At 49.4% G+C, this 22,928-nt stretch overlaps 1 protein-coding gene across 4 annotated transcripts in view; it reads left to right on the forward strand.

Annotated features, from left to right (window-relative positions):
* Positions 1-22,928, forward strand: part of CDH11 (cadherin 11) — a 720,336-nt gene that overhangs the window by 365,648 nt on the left and 331,760 nt on the right. The window lies entirely within an intron of this gene.

Raw genomic sequence — 22,928 nt, forward strand, 5'->3', positions numbered from 1 at the left:
TGGGGAGGATTAGATTGGACATTAAGAAAAAGTTTTTGATGGAGAGTGGTCAGGGACTGGAGTGAGCTGCCCAGGGAGGTGGTGGAGTCACCCAGCCTGGATGTGTTTAAGGGTGGTTTGGATGCGGTGCTTAGGGCTATGGTTGAAGGTGAATCTTGCAGAGTAGGGTTCTAGGCTGGACTTGGTGATGCTGAGAGGCTTTGCCAAAGGACATGGAATTATTGAAGTGAGTCCAGAGGAGGCCACAAAGATGCTCAGAGGGCTGCAGGAGCTCTGCTAAGAGGACAGCCTGAGAGAGTTGGAGCTCTGCAGCTTGGGGAAGAGGAGGCTTCAAGGAAACCTTATAGTGGCCTTCCAGTGTCTTAAGGGGGATGCAGGAGGGCTGGGGAGGGACTACTGACAAGGTCTTGTGATGACAGGACAAGGAGGAATGAGTTTAAACTGGCAGAGGAGAGATTGAAACTGGATGTTAGGAAAGAGTTCTTTCTATTTCTGTCCTTGGTCTTCTCCCTAGCAGTCATTTTCTAGCCTTGCTCCTCTGGACTTCTGAAATAGTTTCTCAGTCCCTACAGTCTTCCTATGGAAGAGAAGGGGAAGATGCTTTGTACTTCCTTCCTTTACTGCCACGTGGGTAGATAAAAATTAACCTGTCTGATCCCTGCCGTAGCAGGAGCTGTCATTGCATTCTTGTGCAGACAACAATTGAAGAAGCTTCTGCAGCCTTTACAGAAAGAGAGCAAATATTCCCCCCAGTCTCAGCACAGCCTTTTAAAACAAATCCATCTGCATTTGGGATGATTCAGAGAGTAGTGTGTGAAATAAATCAGGTGTAAAGACTGTAACAAACATCATAAAAGATTCAGAAAGGTATCGAATGGGTCTGGATGAAAAGAAAACAAACATAAATCATTTGGCTTCAATTAATGTTGTGTCAGGATTGTTTCTGGATAGGTTTGGGGTTTTTTTCTTTCTACTTAATAATGTTCCCTGGAAAAAAAAGCATCAAGTTAAAAAGGGGCATGGGGAATTCTTCCAGTGTACATCACAAACGTCACCGATGTCAGAGACGTTCAGGGGCAGCTGAGAGTGATGGCAGAAAGTATGCTAATAGCTTTATGTTGCTGTTCTGTGGCTCCCTGTTCCCTAATGCACTTAGTTGCTGTTCTAGAGCAAAGCTGGCCAAGCCATGCTTGCATCACTCCCTCCCCTTCTGGTGGATGTTCCTGCAGCAAGTAGGGATCATAGAATCGACCAGGTTGGAAGAGAGCTCCAAGCTCATCCAGTCCAACCTAGCACCCAGCCCTGGCCAGTCAACCAGACCATGGCACTAAGTGCCCCAGCCAGGCTTTGCTTTAAGACCTCCAGGCACAGCAACTCCACCACCTCCCTGGGCAGCCCATTCCAATGCCAATCACTCTCTCTGACAACAACTTCCTCCTCACATCCAGCCTAGACCTGCCCTGGCACAGCTTGAGACTGTGTCCCCTTGTTCTGTTGCTGGGTGCCTGGCAGCAGAGCCCAACCCCACCTGGCTACAGCCTCCCTGCAGGCAGCTGCAGACAGCAATGAGCTCTGCCCTGAGCCTCCTCTGCTGCAGGCTGCACCCCCCCAGCTCCCTCAGCCTCTCCTCACAGGGCTGTGCTCCAGGCCCCTCACCAGCTTTGTCTCCCTTCTCTGGACACCTTCCAGCACCTCAACATCTCTCTTGAATTGAGGAGCCCAGAACTGAACCCAGCACTAAAGGAACCTGAACTCCTGAAAGCAACTCAATGACTGTAGTCTCTGCATGTGTTCCTGTTAGGTTTTTCCAAGGGTGGCTCAGATGGGGGTTAATTTTTCAGTGAACCAAAATCTGAGTTGCAGTGGGCAGGTTGTGTGTGCTGTCACTGCTCCAGCACAGCAAGTTAGGGTCTCACTGCTTTGAGCTTTAGCAGTGCAGAAAGGGCTCCTAAAATCCACTTGAATTGAAACAAGTGATAAAGGAGATCAACAGACCCAGCTGAAAAGAAGGAAGTTTATTGCTGTTGCTTTTATCTTTTCAAAAGAAGGAAGTTCTTTTAAAAATAACTTCATTTTTTATGTAAAAAGAGAAGTTATTTTTTAAAAGAAAAGAAGCTTCTTTTTATTGCTTTCCTTTAGAAAGAAGTTCTTTATTTTGGACTGAAGGAAACCCAACCCCTTTTGTTTTGAAAAGAACTGATCTTATTGTTCCAAAGGAAAGTTTATTTTGATTTCTCTTTAAAAGGGAACTTTATTTTCATGTCTTTTATTTATTTTTTGAAGGAAAGGAGCTATTTTTAGCCTGGTTTGCCACAGATAAGGTAGCATCTTTCTAGCTTTGGCTGATGCATTGCTTTAAGAGAATGATCCATTCCTGTGAACCCTTGCAAAATAAAAAAGGAACAGGCTTTGGATTTGATACAATCTGGCTGTGAAAATAAAAGCTGTTGAATATGAAAAGGACACCAAGAGAGTGGGGACAGGTTAGAGAGTGAAGTGGTCATTGGATAAGGCTCATTTTAACCACTGGCATTAAAATTTAAAGGGACAAAATGAGCACGTTATTAATTATCCACATAAATTGCAAGTATGAGCAAAGAACATGGAAGATGGCACTGGGCTGGTGACTGCTTTTGCTCTGCCTCAGACAAAGCAAAGCTTTAAAAAACTTCTGTAGCTTTTAATTTAGAAACTCAGCCCCCCAAAAAAATGAAACTGAGGGATTCAGACCACAGTGCTTCCCCATAATAACTCTCTGCAAGCAGCCAGCTTGACCTTGTGAAAAAAACAAAGAATCATAGAGTCAACCAGGTGGGAAGAGACCTCCAAGCTCAGCCAGCCCAACCTAGCACCCAGCCCTGGCCAATCAACCAGACCATGGCACTAAGTGCCCCAGCCAGGCTTGGCTTCAACACCTCCAGGCACAGCAACTCCACCACCTCCCTGGGCAGCCCATTCCAATGCCAATCACTCTCTCTGCCAACAACTTCCTCCTAACATCCAGCCTTGACCTCCCCTGGCACAGCTTGAGACTGTGTCCCCTTGTTCTGTTGCTGGATGCCTGGCAGTAGAGCCCAACCCCACCTGGCTACAGCCTCCTTTCAGGTAGTGTTAGACAGCAATGAGGTCTGCCCTGAGCCTCCTCTGCTGCAGGCTGCACACCCCCAGCTCCTCTGAGTGAGCCTCTCCTCACAGGGCTGTGCTCCAGGCCCCTCTTCAGCTTTGTCACCCTTCTCTCAACACCTTCCAGCATCTCAACATCTTTCTTGAGTTGAGGAGCCCAGAGCTGGACACAGCACTCAAGGTGTGGCCTGAGCAGTGCTGATCAGATCCACACCAGCTCCTAGCTTGGTGTCATCTGCAGACTTAGTGATGCTGGACTCAATCCCCTTTTCCAGATCAGAAAGAAAGATATTGAACAAGACTGTGCCCAGCACTGATCCTTGGGGAACAGCACTAGTGACAGGTGCCACCTGGATGTGGCACCGTTCACCACCACTCTCTGGGCCCAGTGCAGCTATTTAGCATGCAGATCTAGACCAGCTTAGTCTGTTTATTGCCTGCTTCTTGTGAAGGTTGATAATTGCAATGTCTGCCCTGAACTTTTAATTAGGGTGTCTTTGATTCTCTAGATTTCTAGAGTCAGTGTCTTTGTGCCTCATGAACCATGCCTGCTACAGAAATAGTTCTTACACTTTGTCAGTGCTCTCTTGAAACTTAATATTTTCAGTTTTGTTTCTTGCTTTATAAATATCTCAGTGCCTGAAGCAGCAGATGGGGGGGTGGAAATGGCACAGGAATCTGTCTCAGAGCTCTTGCATTGCTATATCTCTCTCGCACTTTACAAATTCAGAGGTAAAAAGACACACATCACACACCCCCACCTCACTCAGGAGGAGCAGAAGCAAAACCTGGCCACCTTTCCTAACCTTTTGAGCTTTGTAATCCTCTTTAAATAAAAGATAAGATGTTAGGAAAGCAGAGAAACAAACATATGCATCTCTCTTTCAGTCCTGTGTTTTTCCAGAGAAGCTGCTGGTAGCTGTAGTCCTTTGGTTCTAGGCAGGTGTTCATGAGAGATCACTCTAGCAGTCTCACGAGCTGAATCCTGGAATGTATTTTCTCCTAACCATAAAATCAGGCATGGCTTTGCTTTGGCAAAGGTAAAAGATTACAAACTAAATGGATTGGTTTGGCTTGGGTTTTTTTCTGGCCTTTAAGGAAGGAGAGTGATAGGTAATAGAGAGCTTGGCTAGGAAAAGGAAAGGCTTGGTAGTAATGTGTATAAAGGTATGGATGTTGCCATACATGATGTGAAAGCAGAAGGTGGAGGATTTGCTGTTCCTTGGCAGAGGGATTGCTTGGCTATGGGAGACTGCCTGGAGGGACTGGAGATAAAAAAGAGTGATGTAAAGAGCAAACCAGAAGGGTTTAGGCAAGGTATTGGTCATCTGTGATTTTAGGGATTTAATCAAACAGGTTGGAAGAGAGCTCCAACCTCATCCAGTCCAACCTAGCACCCAGTCCTGGCCAATCAACCAGACCATGGCACTAAGTGCCCCATCCAGGCTTTGCTTCAGCATCTCCAGGGAGAGTGACTCCATCTCCCTGGGCAGCCCATTCCAATGCCAATCACTCTCTCTGCCAACAACTTCCTCCTAACACCCAGCCTAGACCTCCCCTGGCACAGCTTGAGACTGTGTCCCCTTGTTCTGTTGCTGGGTGCCTGGCAGCAGAGCCCAACCCCACCTGGCTACAGCCTCCCTTCAGGTAGCTGCAGACAGCAATGAGCTCTGCCCTGAGCCTCCTCTGCTGCAGGCTGCACACCCCCAGCTCCCTCAGCCTCTCCTCCCAGGGCTGTGCTCCAGGCCCCTCCCCAGCCTTGCTGCCCTTCTCCAAACACCTTCCAGCACCTCAACATCTCTCTTGAATGGAGGAGCCCAGAACTGGACACAGCTCTCAAGGGGTGGCCTGAGCAGTGTTACAGCCTTGGAGAAAAAAAGAAAATGTTTGGATGAAAGAAATTGAGGGAAATGAATCCATTTCAGTCTGCTCCTGGGCAGCAATTAAAGAAGAGTTTTACCCCCAAAGCAAACATTCCTGCTGTCTGTCCAGGCTTAGGAAGCTTTATGAGCTTTTACCTAGATTTTCAATTTTTATTGTTATCATTACAACCACCTCCAGTGTCCTGTACAGGAACTCCAAAGTTTCTTGCCATGGGCCAGTTGTGCTTATAAGAGATGCTTGTGTTTGTATGCTCCCAGTCGCCTTGCACCGTGGCTTTTCTTATGTAGTACAGTGAGAGAGCAGCCTGGGGAGTTACTCTTCATGTTTAATGTCAAGAGAAGTATTTCCTTCAGGTCTCCTGTCACTGTCAGCAACAAAGCAGCAAGCAAGAAGCTCTGTAGCTCCTCTCCTCTCTGCGACAGCTGCAGCAGGCAAAATTGTGAACCCCTCAATTCCCAGCCGTGAGTGAGCTCCAGAAGCCCCTCTGTGTCAGAAATGAAAATGCTTCCATCAGAGCTTTCCACACTTCTTTTTGACAAAAGCCAAGCAAGTCTCATGAATACATGTTTTTTTCCCCCCTATTACCTTATACATTATGTATCAGGCTATAGGAGGAGTGCTGGGAATTACATGTCCCTAGTAAAGGCCTTTGAAGATTCATGGTTGGTAAACAAATCCAAAGCCTGGGAGTGGGGGGGACTCTGGACATAGTTTTTGATTATGCTTTGTGAGTAAGGGCAAGGGCATCACTCCAGCACTGTCTGCTGGTGAATCTTCCTGTGTCACAGAATCAGGCTTGGAATGGAGCACAAGGGTCAGCCAGTTCCAACCCCCCTGCCATGGGCACGGACACCTCACACTAAATCAGGCTGGCCACAGCCTCTTCCAGGTGGGGTCTCAGCAGTGCGGAGCAGAGGGGCAGGATCAATTCCCTGGCCCTGCTGCCCACATTGCTCTTGCTGCAGACCAGGCTCTGGTTGCTCTCTGGGCTGCCAGAGCACACTGATAGCTCAGATTGAGCTTCTCCTCCACCAAATCCCTCTCCTCAGGGCTGCTCTTGAGTGCTTGGGATTGCCTCAACCCAAATGCAGGACCTTGCAACAGGATGTGGTAGAGCACTTTCTGTCTTCAAGTGCTGAACAATCATTTCATGCTCCCCTCAAAGCATTGGCACCAGGGGCTGAAGCACTGAGGTTTGCTGCAAGTGTGCTAAGGGCTGGTGTGAGCCTGTGTCAGATATGGTCAGTTGGTGCTGTGTTACCTGGGGGGTTTCAAATGGCAGGCATCCGACCCAGCATGGACACTGCAGCATGTTGGGACACAGCTTTTTGGTCTCAAAACAGAAGCCTCTTAATCCTATGTAAGGATCAGTACTATGAAAGTGTTAGGCCTTGCTGTCTACAACTACTTGTGGAGACATTGTGGAGAGGCTGCTGCTGGGCTCTTCTCACAGGGAATGGGAGATAGAACTCCACTGGGGGAATGGCCTCAAGCTGAGACTGGGGAGGTTTAGATTGGACATTAGGAAGATGTTTTTCGCAGACAGGGTGGTCAGGCATTGAAGTGAGCTGCCCAGGGAGGTGGTGGAGTCTCCCAGCCTGTGTTTAAGGGTGGTTTGGATGTGGTGCTTAGGGCTAGCCTTGAGCTCTGTGGTAAAGGGTTGGACTTGATGATCTGTGAGGTCTCTTCCAACCCTGATGATACTGATACTATGGTTTAAGTTGGATCTTGTGAGAGTAGTGTTCTAGTTTGGACTTGGTGATGCTGAGGGGCTTTGCTAGCCTGCATGCTGCTGTGATTGTGTGAATGATCCTGGAGGGCACCAAGACAGGCATGCAGCAGAGCCCCTCTTTTGTGCCTGGATTGGTCTCTGTCTGTGTGTAAACACTAACAGAGGTACCAGCAGGAAGATGGATTTCCAAGGAGCAGGCAGTGGTAAGCACAGAATGTGGCTCCTAGAGGCTGCATTGCTGTGCCTCCTGTCAAGAGGGCATAAAATCCCAGGGTTATTCCCATTAGAGGAAGTTGCAGGAAATTCCTCATTGCCATTAGTCAATGAAGATTTATGGTGTTTGCCTCTGTAATAATTTACTGATTGGTGCTGCTTGACTAATGCAGACATAAAGCAGCTGAGTTCTCAGTTTAATTGAAATGATAAGGCAGTTTGCAACTGCTTTTAGGTGTCACTGATAATTTACTCCAGTGATTATGATTTAACTTTTCCCTGGCTGCTGCCACCCCAGTGGGAGCCGAGAACGTCACAGAAGTGGAAGTATAAATTAGCTGCAGACAAACAACATATGTTTGTATCTGTGCTGCAGCCACACAAGGGTTTCCAGGCAGGCCCCATCCAGCTTGTTGATCTCTCTTTGGCTGGGGAAAACACTTAAGCTGTTTAAATCAGGAGCTGCTTCTGCCTGTGCGGCTGCTGGATGTGAAATGTGGTCGTGAAGTGTCCTGGAGTCCCAGGATGCTTCCATAACTACTGAAAACAGTTCATGAAATACAGGGTACAAAAAAATCCCAACCAGCCACCAACAAAAAACACCCACCCCGAGACCAAAGCAATTACTCAGATTGGTATAGAATTACAGAGCTGTTTGAGCTGCAAAATCCCTCTAAAGTCAAGTCCAACCTTCAGCCTAAGACCACCATGGCCATCAAACCACATCCTGAAGTGCCATGTCCACAGGTTTCTAGAACATCTCCAGGGACAGTGACTTCACCACCTTCCCCAGCAACATATTTTAATGCCTGACAGCTCTTTTAGCCAAGACATTTTTCTTACTGTCCAACCTAAGTCTCCCCTGGCACAATTTCAGGGCATTTCCTCTCATTCTCTTAGCTGATAGTAGGGAGAGGAGACCAATCCTCACCTCACTGCAGCCTCCTTTCAGGGAGCTGTAGAGAGCAGTGAGGTCTCCCCTCAGCCTCCTCCAGACCAAGCACTCCCAGTTCCCTCAGCTGCTCCCCCCAGCCTTGTTCTCTAGACCCTTCCCCAGCTTTGTTGCCCTTCTCTGGACAAACTGCAGCAGCTCAATGTCTGCCTTAGAATCACAGAATCAGTCAGGTTGGAGGAGGCCTCCAAGTTGATCCAGTGTCCAACCTAGCACCCAGCCCTGGCCAATCACCCAGACCATGGCACTAAGTGCCCCAGCCAGGCTTGGCTTCAACACCTCCAGGCACAGCAACTCCACCACCTCCCTGGGCAGCCCATTCCAATGCCAATCACTCTCTCTGACAACAACTTCCTCCTACCATCCAGCCTAGACCTTCCCTGGCACAGCTTGAAACTGTGTCCCCTTGTTCTGTTGCTGGGTGCCTGGCAGCAGAGCCCAACCCCACCTGGCTACAGCCTCCCTTCAGGTAGTTGTAGTCAGTAATGAGGTCTGCCCTGAGCCTCCTCTGCTGCAGGCTGCATCCCCCCAGCTCCCTCAGCCACTCCTCACAGGGCTGTGCTCCAGGCCCCTCCCCAGCCTTGCTGCCCTTCTCTGGACACCTTTCAGCACCTCAACATCTCTCTTGAATTGAGGAGCCCAGAACTGGGCACAGCACTCAAGGGGTGGCCTGAGCAGTGCTGAGTACAGGGGAAGAATAACCTCCTTTCTCTTGTTAGCCACACTGTTTCTGAGCCAGCCCAGGATACCATTAGCCTTCTTGCCCACCTGGGCACACTGCTGCCTCAACTTCAGCTCCTCTCTACCAGCACCCCCAGGTCCCTCTCTGCCTGGCTGCTCTCAGCCATTCAGTCCCCAGCCTGTAGTGCTGCTTGGGGTTGTTGTGGCCAAAAGTGTAGAACCTTGCACTTGGCCTTGTTCAGTCTTATCCCATTGCCTCTGCCCACCCATACAGCCTGGCCAGGTCCCTCTGCAGGGCTCTCCTACCCTCTCACCTGGTTAGAACATCTCTCTTTGAGGAGCACTGCGTGCAGTAGAGATGTGATAAAGAGTCTGGCCCCGGGTAAGTGCAGAAGTTATTGTTGAGAATGGACTTAGCTCTCCCAGCAAATGCTGCCAGCTTTAAACGTTGTGAAGGAGCTGTCTTTTCTCCTTTGCATTCATATGGCAGTAAAGCAGAACTGTAAGTTGTGCACCAAAGCAAAGCAGAGCCAAACTGAATGTCTACCTTTGTGTCTTCTGAGGCAGTACTGCTGCCTTGCTGTGTTGGCTGCTCAGCAGCACAGCTACCCAGAGCATCAGGAAGTGCTCAGAGGATGGCTGTTTAACTTGCTACAGCAGCAGGTATTTCAGAGATGAGGAAGGCTGTAGAGGTGAGGCTAAGGGGTGTGAAAAGGGGAGAAGTGGTGTCTTTGCCAGCAGCTCTCCGACGTGGCAGGAGCATAACCAACTCTTATTTATCCTTGGTGGAGGTCTTTGGGCTGCCACTGCAGGTTTTTCGTTCTGGCAGAGCATGCATGTGTCAGATAGAGGAAGTTCATTCTTTTGTACACTGAGGCCAAGGAAACAACAAATGCAGCAAGTCCATGTTCTCTAGGCAAACTCCAAGGAGCAATAAATAGGGCATCTGAGCACAGTCATCTTCATTCGCTTGCCCACAGGTACAGGTAGTACTAATAAAGATGATTGCAGCAGACAGGATGATCTGAGCCTCTGTCAGGCCAAGCCTTTGGTTGATTTATGTGGAGTGAGTAGCAGTGTCAGAGCAGGGCATCATTTTGTGCTGAAACAATGCAAAAATTGGACACTTCTCAAGGCCTTGCCCTGGCCCAAGTCAGGAGAGCAGGGAGGGAAACTTACAAGTATGGGGGGGATCAGAGATCTGTGCATGTACCAATCTGCAGTCAAAGGTGTGGGAGTTGGGATTTTTATACATAATGATAACTTCAGCCAGTCCTCTTAACTGACTGAGTCTGTGTATTGCAGTCTTGGGCTGAGCAATCAGTGCACCCTCAGCAAGTGTGCAGCTGGCACCAAGCTGTGTGGCACAGTCGACTTGCTAGAGGGCAGGGATCCATCCAGAGGGACCTGGACAGGCTGCAGAGTTGTGCCCAGGCCAACCTCATGGCATTCAACAAGGCCAAGTGTAAGGCCCTGCACCTGGGTGTGTGCAGTCCCAAGCACAGCTCCAGGCTGGGTGGGGAATGGCTGAGAGCAGCCCTGAGGAACAGGCCCTGGGGATCTGGGCTGATGCAAAGCTCCACAGGAGCCTGCAGTGTGAGTGCAGCCCAGACACAACCCTGTGCTGGGCTGCAGCCAGAGCAGTGTGGGCACAGGGCAAGGGAGGGGATTCTGCCCCTTGGCTCTGCTCTCCTCAGACCCCACCTGCAGTCCTGGGGGCAGTTCTGGAGCCCCCAGCACAAGCAGGACATGGAAGTGTTGGAGCCAGTCCAGAGGAGGCCACCAAGATGCTGAGAGGGCTGCAGCAGCTCTGCTCTGAAGACAGGCTGAGAGAGTTGAGGTTCTGCAGCCTGGAGAAGAGAAGGCTTGGAGGAGATCTTGGAATGGCCTTCCAGTATCTGAAGGGGGCTACAGGAAGGCTGTGGAGGGAGTATTGAGAAGGTGTTGTAATGACAGGAGGAGGAAGAATGAGTTTGGATTGGCAGAGGGGAGATTGAAAGTGGATGTTAGGAAAGAGTTCTTTGCAGTGAGGGTGGTGAGACACTGGCACAGGTTGCCCAGGGAGGCTGTGGCTGCTCCCTCCCTGGAGGTGTTCAAGGCCAGGTTGGATGAGGCTTTGAGTGACCTGTTCTGGTGGGAGGTGTCCCTGCCTGTGGCGAGGGATTGGAACTGGCTGAGCTTTGAGGTCCCTTCCAACCTAAACCATTATGATTCTGTAATAGAGCAGCTTCTTCAGTGCCAGCAGTGAACATTTAGGGGAAGTAGAATCTGTCATGACTTCAGGTAAAGGATTGCTTCAGGTGTGTGAAGCAGGAAGCAAGCTGCAGCAGCTCTGATTCCTCTCTACTGTCCCGTGTGGGTTTCCCTTTTGTTGCAAACAGGGAGTTAAAAAACCCAGTGGTGAAAATGCCTCCAAATGGTTCAGACAAAGGGTTTGCTTCTTCAGGCTCTCAGTCATTCTTTTCACAAGGACACCACACAGCATTTCAGTCCTTCCATTTAACTGTTTCTTAAAAAGCAATACTCTGTTATTCAAAGTTACCTTTCTGTGCTCTGCAATTGGTGTTGGAGAGCTCAAAACATTACTTCTTGCTGCTTTGTTCCAGTGACCTTTGAAAATGTAGAGAAAGTTGTCACACTGATGGCTTCATTCTGTAGGAAATTACTGTTTTCCTTAACAAGCTACTGAAGTCAACCCTTTGATTTAAAGCTCTAAGGCTGAATTTATGGTAGCAGCAAGAGCTTCATCACTCTTCAGTTCAGCTTGAACTGTGACAAATGGAGTTGCTCACTGGCCAGTGCATCAGCTTCTCCACTGGATTTTTTCCTGATTCATGGAATGGTTTGCATTGGATGAGGCCTTGAAGATCATGTTCAGTTCTGGGCTCCTCAATTCAAGAGAGATGTTGAGGTACTGGAATGTGTCCAGAGAAGAGCACCAAGGCTGGCAAGAGGAGCCTGGAGCACAGTCCCATGAGGAGAGGCTGAGGGAGCTGGGGGTGTGCAGCCTGCAGAAGAGGAGGCTCAGGGCAGACCTCACTGCTGTCTGCATCTGCCTGCTGGGAGGCTGTAGCCAGGTGGGGTTGGGCTCTGCTGCCAGGCACCCAGCACCAGAACAAGGGGACACAGCCTCAAGTTATGCTGGGGGAGGTCTAGGCTGGATGTTGTTAGGAAGTTGTTGTCAGAGAGAGTGATTGGCATTGGAATGGGCTGCCCAGGGAGGTGGTGGAGTGGCTGTGCCTGGAGGTGTTGAAGCCAAGCCTGGCTGGGGCACTTAGTGCCATGGTCTGGTTGATTGGCCAGGGCTGGGTGCTAGGTTGGGCTGGCTGAGCTTGGAGCTCTCTTCCAACCTGGTTTGTTCTATGATTGTACGATCATCTCCTTCCAACCCCCCCAGCCATCAAGAGGGACATGTTTCCCTAGCCCAGGTTGCTCAACACCTCATCCACCCTGGCTTTGAACACTTCCATGGAGGGGGCATCCATAGCCTCCCTGGGGAACCTGTTCCAGTGTCTCCCCACCCTTACTGTCAATAATCTCTTCCTCGTCTTCAGTCTAGATCTCCCCTCCTCAAGCTTCAACCCTTTCCAGAATGGATGGATATGGGTTATTAATGAATTCTTTTCTTCCCAGAGAGGGACTGAGGCACACTGTGCTGCCTGGGGAAGCTGCATTCCCAGTGTCCCTGCACACTACTGAGTAGAGGCATTAGCTTCAGCACTCTTTTTCATCTGCTCTCTCTTCAGGTTAAAATGTTGATGTGTTTGCAGTGACTGACATGCTGATGTGGCAGCTGTCACACGTGAAGACATGCTGCCTGAACTGGAGTACAGATCTCACACCGCTCATTATACACTGGGAGAGCCTCTCATGTTTCTGCCTAGGGTAACCTCTGTGCATCTTACAAGACTGACACACACTCAACAAAATGGTTCAGATTGGATGGGGCTCTGACCTCCCCACTGTGGGCTGCTCAAGGCTTCATCCAGCTTGGCCTTGAACACCCCAGGGAGGAGGCAGCCTGTTCCACAGTCTCACCACCCTCCTACTGAAGAGCTTCTTGCTCAGCTCCAGTCTAACCCTGCTCTGCCTCAGTTCCAAACCGTTCCCCCTTGTCCTGTCTCTAGACACCCTGATGAAAATCCCTCTGCAGCCTTCCTCTAGTATCCCTTTGGGTATTGGCAGGCAGCTCTAAGGTCCCCCTGGAGTCTTCTCTAGGCTGAACAGCCTCAGTCTATCTTCATCTGCATAACCTGGTACTTTCTTACTTCCCTGCAGAGTTTCTGAGGGTGTGACTTTCCCCTGGGAGATCTTGGGCAAATGGCTGAATCTTGATGTTCTGGAAGGCCAAAATTTCTAGCTTAGTTAGGAAGATCTGCCTTAGATGTGTGTTAGCCTAACACTAAAGCTACCAGGGGACAGCACTTCCTTAAGCCCTGGCTACATCCCTGGGTGTAACTAATGAGAAAGGAAAAAAAGGGAAAAGCTATGGAGTTCTCTGATTATTAGACAGATTTATCAGCAGTACATATGATAAAACAATCAAGAGATAACACAGCTCAGCCCATGCTGCATGCCCAGAATCCACACAGTTATAATTTATCTGTGTTCCTATGAGCTGATCTGGATGATAGATCATTGAGCAGGTACCAGTCAAGTGTTGCAGTACAAATCTACCACATTAATTGCAGCTCTTATCTAGACACCTTAGCATTTGAAACACACATTTAGCAACTGCTGAAGCAAGTGTGGCTGAGAAGCAAAGCTGTGTCTACAGATCATGCAGAGTAGTTAATGATCAGCCTAATTAATACCCCCCCCAACTCTGTGCACGAGTAATATTCCAGCAAGCTTTTGAAACTAGGTAGGAACCTGTTAAAAGCAGATAGGATACAGAGAAACTTGAATCATAGAATTGTTGGGGTTGGAAGGGACAACAACCTGAGGCTGTGTCCCCTTGTTCTGTTGCTGCTTGCCTGGCAGCAGAGCCCAACCCCACCTGGCTAGAGCCTCCTTTCAGGGAGCTATAGAAAGCAATGAGGTCTCCCCTCAGACTTCTCCAGGCTGAAGAACCTCAATTCCCTCAGCTGCTCCTCATCAGCCCTGTTCTCCAGACCCTTAGAATCATAGAATCAACCAGGTTGGAAGAGACCTCCAAGCTCATCCAGCCCGACCTAGCACCCAGCCCTGGCCAATCAACCAGACCATGGCACTAAGTGCCCCAGCCAGGCTTGGCTTCAACACCTCCAGGCACAGCCACTCCACCACCTCCCTGGGCAGCCCATTCCAGTGCCAATCACTCTCTCTGACAGGAACTTCCTCCTAACATCCAGCCTAGACCTCCCCTGGCATAACTTGAGACTGTGTCCCCTTGTTCTATTGCTGCTTGCCTGGGAGAAGAGCCCAACCCCACCTGGCTACAGTCTCCCCTCAGGTAGTTGTAGTCAGCAATGAGCTCTGCCCTGAGCCTCCTCTTCTGCAGGCTGCACACCCCCAGCTCCCTCAGCCTCTCCTCATAGGGTTTGTGTTCCAGGCCTTTCACCAGCTTTGTTGCCCTTCTCTGGGCACCTTCCAGCACCTCAACATCTCTCTTGAGTTGAGGGGCCCAGAACTGGACACAGTACTCAAGGTGTGGCCTGACCCTTCCCCAGGTCTGTTGTCCTTCTCTAATATAATCCTTCCTTTGTCCTATGTATTAGTGCCTGCCAGATCAGTACTAATGCCTGGCTCTAATTAAAGCCTTGATGTAATGGGGAATTCATCTTGAGATGCTTTTTCTTACTTCCACTATGTAAGGAAATGACATTGCCTGACTCCAAGAGGAAAATGGAGGTGCAGAAAGGGAGCAATAAGCAGCTGCTGTGGCTCAGGTTGAGCCGATCTGCCAGCGTCTGGGCAAGAGCTCCAGCTGCTCTCCTCTCTTGGCAAGGAGAAGGCTTGCTGGACGTTTTCTGCCTGTCTTACATCACCTGAGCTTGCACAGGATGCACAGTTGTTAGCTGCTGTGTTGTCTGTGTTTCAGAGGAGTTCCACAGTACCAGAACTAGAAAAGGCTCTGCTGCTTTAGGTCCAAATCTGGAGCAGGAGAGGATAGGTTCCGCTCTGCTGACCTCAGAATGATTTCTTTAAAGGGGCAGTGCTAAAGACACACAGAGGAGACTTTTTTTCCTGGTTATTTCCCCTTTATCAGACAATCTTTTGTGTCATCAGATGCTGCTTTCTTGGGCTTGTTATTTATTTATTTTGTTTTCACCTGCTGAATTTAGTGACAGGTTGTCAGTGTAACTGCTCTTGGGTGGTGAGGAATGAACTACTGCTTGAGATGTCCTTGCTCTGCTCGTTTAGTTTGATGCAAACAACTGCCATTAAGCTCCCGTTAAGCAGTTCTGATGCTGATTGTTCACAAGTGGCTCTAGCTCTGCGTTTTCCATCTTCATCCGTTGTGTAAGGCTGCAAAGTGTGTTACACTCTTCAGTACCAACCCATTCTGATGCCTGCTTGCTGCTCCCATTTTCCCTTGTGAAAGCTCCAATGAAATGCTTTGGGGATAGAGACAGTGAGCTCAGCTTCAGCTAGAGATGTGATTTTCAGCTGGTGAATAAGAGCAGAGTTGTGCTCAGTGGCAGGAGGAAACTCTGTGGTTTGTTTCAATATGACATTTGCTTCCAGATGCAGTTTCCCACCCCCCTACGTTCTGTTTCTCTGACTGCATTGATGTATTTTTACCTGTTTGACCACATAGGAGTACTTCCTTTAAATAAACTCTACCTGGGAAAATGCCAGAGACAATCATCTGGAATACATCTGAGCACACCCTGGCAGGGTTATCTCCAAGCCTTCCCTTGGCTCAAGCCAGGTGATGTCAGTGTTCCTCAGCAGTGCTGTTGGCAGGCAGGACTTATTGAATTAGCCATGTTACAACATCAGTATTCCTTGATTGCATTATGTTGGCTCAAGGAATGTAACCTGTGAAACATCAGGTAGATTTTCATGTTAATGGATCTGTGGTGCTTGAGAGCAGACCTCTTGTGAACACCAGAATGAAATGTTTTCTTTTACAGGATGTGGCTGTGCTTGAAGTGGGCTCTTGTTAGCTTAATGAACACTCACAGGCTCACAGGACGTTAGGGGTTGGAAGGGACCTCCAGAGATCATCAACTCCAACCCTCCTGACACAAGAGGACCACATAATCTAGTGCAGGCCACACAGGAACACATCCAGTTGGGTCTTGAACATCTCCAGAGAAGGAGGCTCCACAGCCTCTCTGGGGAGCCTGTTCCAGTGCTCCATGACCCTCGAAGTGAAGAAGTTATTTCTGATGTTGAGGTGGCACTTTGTGTGCTGCAGTTTACATCTGTTGCCCCTTGTCCTATCACAGGGCACAAGTGAGAGGAGGCTGTCCCCTCCTTCCCCAGCCCTCACACGCTTAGAAACGTTTACTAAATCCCCTCCCAGTCCACACACTCCTGTGTGATCCCAAGAGGGACCTTTAGGTGCTGGTGAAATGTTAGAGCTAAAGCTCTAGTTCTGTGGTGAGGGCAGATGGAGTGTCTGGGGGAGCTGAGGGTGTTCAGTCTGGAAAAGAGGAGGCTAGGGAGACCTTACTGCTCTCTACAGCTACCTGAAGGGAGTTGGTATGAGGAGGGGGCAGCCTCTTTGGTGGCAAGCGACAGGACCAGAGGAAATGGTTTCAAGCTGTGCCAGGGGAGGTTCAGGCTGGATGCTAGGAGATAACTCTCTCTGTGAAGAATTATCAGGCCCTGGAATGGTCTGCCCAGGGAGTGCTGGAGTCACCATCTCTGACATGAAGCCTAGGGGCAGGGTTTAGTGTTGGGTCGAGGGTTGGACTGGCTGATCTGGGAGGTCTTTTCCAGCTGAGTGTATTCTGTGACCTTGCAAACATTTCTAGACTTGCTTTTTGGAAGGAGAGCTGCTGATGCAGTTATCACATCCAGCATGTAGCCACTCGTTATTCTGCTCAGAGTGAGCTGTTCTTAAAGGTGATAGGGAGCTAAGAATGGGATGTGCTGGCTGCATCTCTGCCAAGTGGACTCGTTTTGAAACCCTGATGTAAAGGTTCTGTGCTTTGGGGTTTTGCAGAGGGCAGTACCAGTAGTCCTGACAGCAACAGCAGCTGACACTAGGTGGTCAAACATGCACACAAAAAAGAGGGGAACCATCAAAGCACTGTAGTCTTTTTGTCCAAATATTGTTCTAGGGCAGAAAAAAAAGTTACTCACAAGCCTGTAGAAGAAAAGTAAACCAAACATTAGTATCCCTGACAAGCTTTGCCACTCCAGTTGGAAACCTTCAAGGCCTGGGCTTTGTAAGCTCTTTGGAAACCAAGACAAACATCTCTGAAATATTTGGTTCTGGGAAATGAAAACTGCAAAACAAACAGATTGGGTTTTAGCCATGTGTCTGCAGAAGGGAGTGCCTGTGCCGTGCACCTCTGCTGCCAGGCCTCAGATTGATGTTAGCTCACCCATCAGCAGCTACCACTTGATATGTTAAAAAACAGCTGAGTGTCTTCTGCCTTCCTGCTCTGGGAGGAAATGCATAAAGATTCCTCAGAGCATTCTTGGCTGCATCAAGATAATGAGGCTTATATGTTGTTTATCAGCTGGGTCATGATCTCCTACAGACTCAGCATCATTCCAGGGAAAAAGGCTTACTTCTTTGTCATTTGGAAGTTCCAATCTGCTCAACACTTACAATGTAGGACTGCAGGCTTTTGCTCTTGCTTTTGCTGGGCTTTGTTGCTGTTTTCCTTGTGGCTGTGTTTTACTTCCCATCCACTCTGCCTCCTCCCCACTTTGTGTACAGTCTCAAGCTGTGCCAGGGCAGGTCTAGGCTGGATGTTAGGAGGAAGTTGTTGTCAGAGAGAGTGATTGGCATTGGAATGGGCTGCCCAGGGAGGTGGTGGAGTGGCTGTGCCCGGAGGTGTTGAAGCCAAGCCTGGCTGGGGCACTTAGTGCCATGGTCTGGTTGATTGGCCAGGGCTGGGTGCTAGGTTGGGCTGGAAGAGCTTGGAGCTCTCTTTCCAACCTGGGTGATTCTATACTGTAGGTCTGAGACCTGATTTTGCCTTTGTGACTAATGAATGCAAAGGTTTTCTGCCACCAGTGTCTTTCCCTTCTCTGGACAGGCTCCAGCACCTCGGCGTCTTTCCCTTCTCTGGACAGGCTCCAGCACCTCGGCGTCTTTCCCTTCTCTGGACAGGCTCCAGCATCTCAATGTCTTTTCCTTCTCTGGAGAGGCTCCAGCACCTCAGTGTCTTTCCTGTCTCTGGAGAGGCTCCAGCACCTCAGTGTCTTTCCCTTCTCTGGAGAGGCTCCAGCACCTCAGTGTCTTTCCCTTCTCTGGACAGGCTCCAGCACCTCAGTGTCTTTCCCTTCTCTGGACAGGCTCCAGCACCTCAGTGTCTTTCCCTTCTCTGGACAGGCTCCAGCACCTCAGTGTCTTTCCCTTTTCTGGAGAGGCTCCAGCATCTTAGTGTCTTTCCCTTCTCTGCACAAGCTCCAGCATCTCAGCGTCTTTCCCGTCTCTGGAGAGGCTCCAGCACCTCAGTGTCTTTCCCTTCTCTGGAGAGGCTCCAGCACCTCAGTACCTTTCCCTTCTCTGGACAGACGCCAGCACCTCAGTGTCTTTCCCTTCTCTGGACTGACTCCAGCACCTCAGTGTCTTTCCCTTCTCTGGACAGACTCCAGCACCTCAGTGTCTTTCCCTTCTCTGGAGAGACTCCAGCACCTCAGTGTCTTTCCCTTCTCTGGAGAGACTCCAGCACCTCAGTACCTTTCCCTTCTCTGGACAGACTCCAGCACCTCAGTGTCTCTCCCTTCTCTGGACAGACTCCAGCACCTCAGTGTCTCTCCCTTCTCTGGACAGGCTCCAGCACCTCAGTACCTTTCCCTTCTCTGGAGAGGCTCCAGCACCTCAGTGTCTTTCCATTTAAAACACTTGGCTGAAAGAAGTTTTTCTCTCTGATTTAGAGAACAATATGGATTACAAAACCAAAGTTGATATTTATGAGTAGGAAGTTTGAGGTGCAGGGGCAAAATCCACTGAATGAATTGTTTGCCCACTTTGTGGTTCCATAATGCATTTTAGTTGTATGTTGAATTATTCTTAGGTTTATGATTATTTTGCTACATGTTTAGCAGTGCTAAAATAGTAATCAATATTCATAACAGCTTCCACTGCATGCTTTGCAGGTTCACCTGAGTTTGGGTGCTCTTGGTTTTCAGAAAGAAAAAAGCCCTCTTAGAGTTGTTTCAGCAGCCTGATTTTCAGTGCATGGCTGATGAATATTTGGTGGAAATCAGGCTTTTTAATGAGCCACAAAACTCAGCTCCCCAAATCACAATAAATTTCAAAGAGATTTTGGCCTTTTCCCTGGCATGATAAATTTGACTTTTCATTTCCCAGCCTGCATTTTGCAGGCTATGGTCAGAAATGTTTTATTGAGACCTTTTAAAGGCAAAATTAATTCTCATCAGTTAAATTTTCCCTTTGCACTTAGGCTTTTTATAGCCCATCCTTCAGCAGCTCTTAAAATGCCAGGCTGGTTGGTGAGTCCTTTGTTAGTGCACCAGCCCGTGTTGTAAAGGGGTCTGTGTGTGGGTTTGTGCAGCACCACACGTTCCTGGTGCAGGAATTAGGGCACCTGTAGCAAACCTCTTGGGCATGTAAAATGCCTGAGCAGTCAGCTTGTTCTCTGCTGCTTAGAGTCATCTCCTCACCACTCCAGGCCCATATTGAGGGAGCAGGTAAGCCTCACTCCTTGCTTACAAACGTTAACAGCATCCCACATAATGCAACAGCAGGACACTCACAGTATCACAGTATCACCAAGGTTGGAAGAGACCTCACAGATCATCCAGTCCAACCCTTCACCACAGAGCTCAAGGCCAGACCATGGCACCAAGTGCCACGTCCAGTCCTGCCTTGAACAGCCCCAGGGACGATGACTCCACCTCCCCGGGCAGCCCATTCCAGTGCCCAATGACTCTCTCAGGGAAGAACTTTCTCCTCACCTCCAGCCTAAATCTCCCCTGGCGCAGCCTGAGGCTGTGTCCTCTTGTTCTGGTGCTGGCCACCTGAGAGAAGAGAGCAACCTCCTCCTGGCCACAACCACCCCTCAGGTAGTTGTAGACAGCAATAAGGTCACCCCTGAGCCTCCTCTTCTCCAGGCTAACCAATCCCAGCTCCCTCAGCCTCTCCTCGTAGGGCTGTGCTCAAGGCCTCTCCCCAGCCTCGTCGCCTTTCTCTGGACACGTTCAAGCATCTCAGTGTCCCTCCTAAACTGGGGGGCCCAGAACTGAACACAGCACTCAAGGTGTGGTCTAACCAGTGCAGAGTACAGGGGCAGAATGACCTCCCTGCTCCTGCTGGCCACCCCATTCCTGATGCAGGCCAGGATGCCACTGGCTCTCCTGGCCACCTGGGCACACTGCTGGCTCATGTTCAGGCGGGTATCAATCAGCACCCCCAGATCCCTCTCTGTTTGGCTGCTCTCAGCCACTCCAACCCCAGCCTGTATCATCAGTCCTTGCCATCTCTGGCATTTCTTGCCTGCTATAATACAGATTTTTGTCCCTGCACTGAAGCTGCTGGAGATTTGCATAAAGGATCATTTTGGTGGACCTTAGACTGGCTGAGGCTCTGGCTGCCATCCAAATTGTCATTTTAATACCAATGTATTGCTCTCTGTAGGGCAGTGTTTTGAAAACTGCCTTCTAAAACCTGGTCCCTAAACCAGGCAGTTGGATGTTTTTTTCCAGTCACTCACTGAAGTCAGTAGGCCTACTAATCAGGTCTGAAGTTAGCTCTACTTTCAAGTCCTTTAATACCTAAAGGAGAACTTCAGATTCTATTTCCTTTGATTATTGCCAGGGTGAAAATAATGGCCATATGTTTTAGGTGGTGAGTGACTACTGAAGGGAAAATTAACACAAGTGATATTATCTTGATGCCATAGTGCTCATAAAACAAGATTAAGATTCTCAAAGTAATGGCAGTGTGTTGGGATAATGGGAGCTCAGCACATTACAAGGGATGGGTAAAACTGTGGGCAAGCAGAGAAAGAATTAAAGTAATGGACCAAACTGTGTCAGAGCCTCTGTGCTCTTCTCTTGGAACCATTTACATCACTTTCCAATCTTCAGGGGCTTGCAGAAGCAAAGCCACAATTCAAGGGCAGATTTAGACTGCAGATTAGGAGGGAATTCTTTCCAGTGAGGATGGTGAGGCACTGGAACAGGCTGCTCAGGGAGGTTGTGGATGCTCTCTCCCTGGAGGTGTTCAAGGCCAGTTTGGACGAGGCCTTGAGCAACCTGGGCTGGTGGGAGGTGTCCCTGCAGAGTTGGTATTAAAAAGTAGGGGCCAGGCTGTTTGTGATGGTTTGGGAGTTACCTGCTCCTCCACTCTTATGAAATCACCCAGACTAGACTCGGTTGGCAGGTGAGGAATGAAGCTGTACTTGCAGCTTAGCACAGCTTGCAAGCAGACATATGCACAATACACATGAATATTTACAGCTATAGACAGAACTAGGCAAGTTAAAGGTAATACAGAAATCAGAGTCCCCAGGAGGGGCTCCCAACCTCCCTTCTACCTTCTTTCCACCCCTCCACCTTATCCCAAAGTCTGCCTTACCTGCAAGGTGAGCTGGGAGGACCAGCAAGGGGGGTTAGAAGCAGAATGATTAGTTGGGTTACACAGATCCAGGCAGGGCAGCAGAGGCCCAGAGAGAGCACAGACACTGACTCTGACAGGTAGAGATTCTCTGATCTGTGTTTGTGCCCTTGCTGTTACACGTCTCAGCAAGCCTCTGAGTGCAGCAGACATCAGCCTTGCTTCCTTCTCACAGCCTATCATCTCGTTTCTCTCATTACAATATCCCATTGGCCTCAAACCAGCACACTCTCTTCAGTGGCAGCTGGTGTCCTGTCACAGGGCAAGGGGCAGTGGACACAGACTAGAACCCAGGAACCTCATGTTGAAGTAAAGGTGCTGGAGTAGGCTGTCCAGAGAGGATGTGGAGCATCCTTCCGTGGAGACTTTCAGAGCCATATGAATGCATTCCTGTGCCACCTGCTGTGGCTGACCCTGCTTTGGCAGAGGGGTTGCACTCGATGATCTCTGCAGGTCCCTTCCAGCCCCTAACATTCTGTGACTCTGTGGACAGCATAAATGACCTTAGAAGAATGGTCTAAATTCGAGGGGGTTCACATTCTAGCTGGATAATGAGTGCCTCACATCCTGCAGTGTTGGGGCCAGGGGCAGTAATGACTCCCAGCTGCTTCCTGGTAGGATTCTGAGCCCTCACTGACTTGGGGACTTTAGGCCAAAGGATTTTTTTCTCTGTCTAAACCCTCAAACGTCTTCCATGCTGGTGCAGAAGCAGACTCCCAGCTCTCTTTGACCCCTAAGCTTTCAGGACCAGAGGAGGCTCTTTTGTTTCTGCTCACATGCAGCTGGCTGCCACCCCTGTAGCCTGGTGTTTTTCCAGCGTGTGGAGAGAATGCCAAAGTGTCCTTGTCTGTCTCTGAAATAACAACCCCCAGGTGGCCGAGTTCAGAGAGCAGAGCTGAAGGATCCTGTTGCAAACGATAAACAGCAATAAATTAGAAACGACCCAGTCCAGACAAAAAGACAAATAAATAAACAACGAAGAATGCTGAGTGGATTTGCTACCAAATTACAGTGGAATCCACCGATGAAGTGTTTTCTTAGGGTGGGTTTCACAACAAAGCAGCTAATAGAAGGGCTGAAAATATGCAGTCTGAGTATGCCTCCAGTCTGAACGCTCAGCACTTTGTACCCTTTCTCCCTCCTCGTGGAAAACAGGCACTGCTCATTCTTCCAGCAGGCAGGGAGAGGGGTGGAGGCAGCCTTAAAAATGTAGTTTCCTTCGTTTCTTATCAGGTTGTGTCCTGCAGAAATGCAACCATCCAGCAGGAGCTTAAGCCTCTAAAAGAGACTTCTCTGAGCATGGATGTCAACTTCCATAAAAACTAATTGTTTTCCAAGCAGAGGAATCCTCCCTAAATGCTAGTGGGGGGGCAGCTGAAAAAGCAGAGTTGGTGCACAGGTCAGGCACCCTGACCTACTTGCAAGGTAAGCACCAGAGATTCTGTGCTGAGGCAGGGAATGGCATGGCTGAGGTCTAGAGGAGCTGGAGAAGCTGCAGTCCTCGCCTGCAGCCCATCCTGCTCCTCTCCCAGCTGCAGAGGAGCCCTGGGGATGCTCAGCCCTGGGGAAAAGCCAAACCCACAGAGCTCACCTGGACACAGTGACAGAATGAGGGGACACAGTCTCAAGCTGCACCAGGGGAGGGT

This window comes from Pogoniulus pusillus, chromosome 20, assembly GCF_015220805.1.
Source record: "Pogoniulus pusillus isolate bPogPus1 chromosome 20, bPogPus1.pri, whole genome shotgun sequence".
In the NCBI taxonomy this organism is placed as follows: Eukaryota; Metazoa; Chordata; class Aves; order Piciformes; family Lybiidae; genus Pogoniulus; species Pogoniulus pusillus.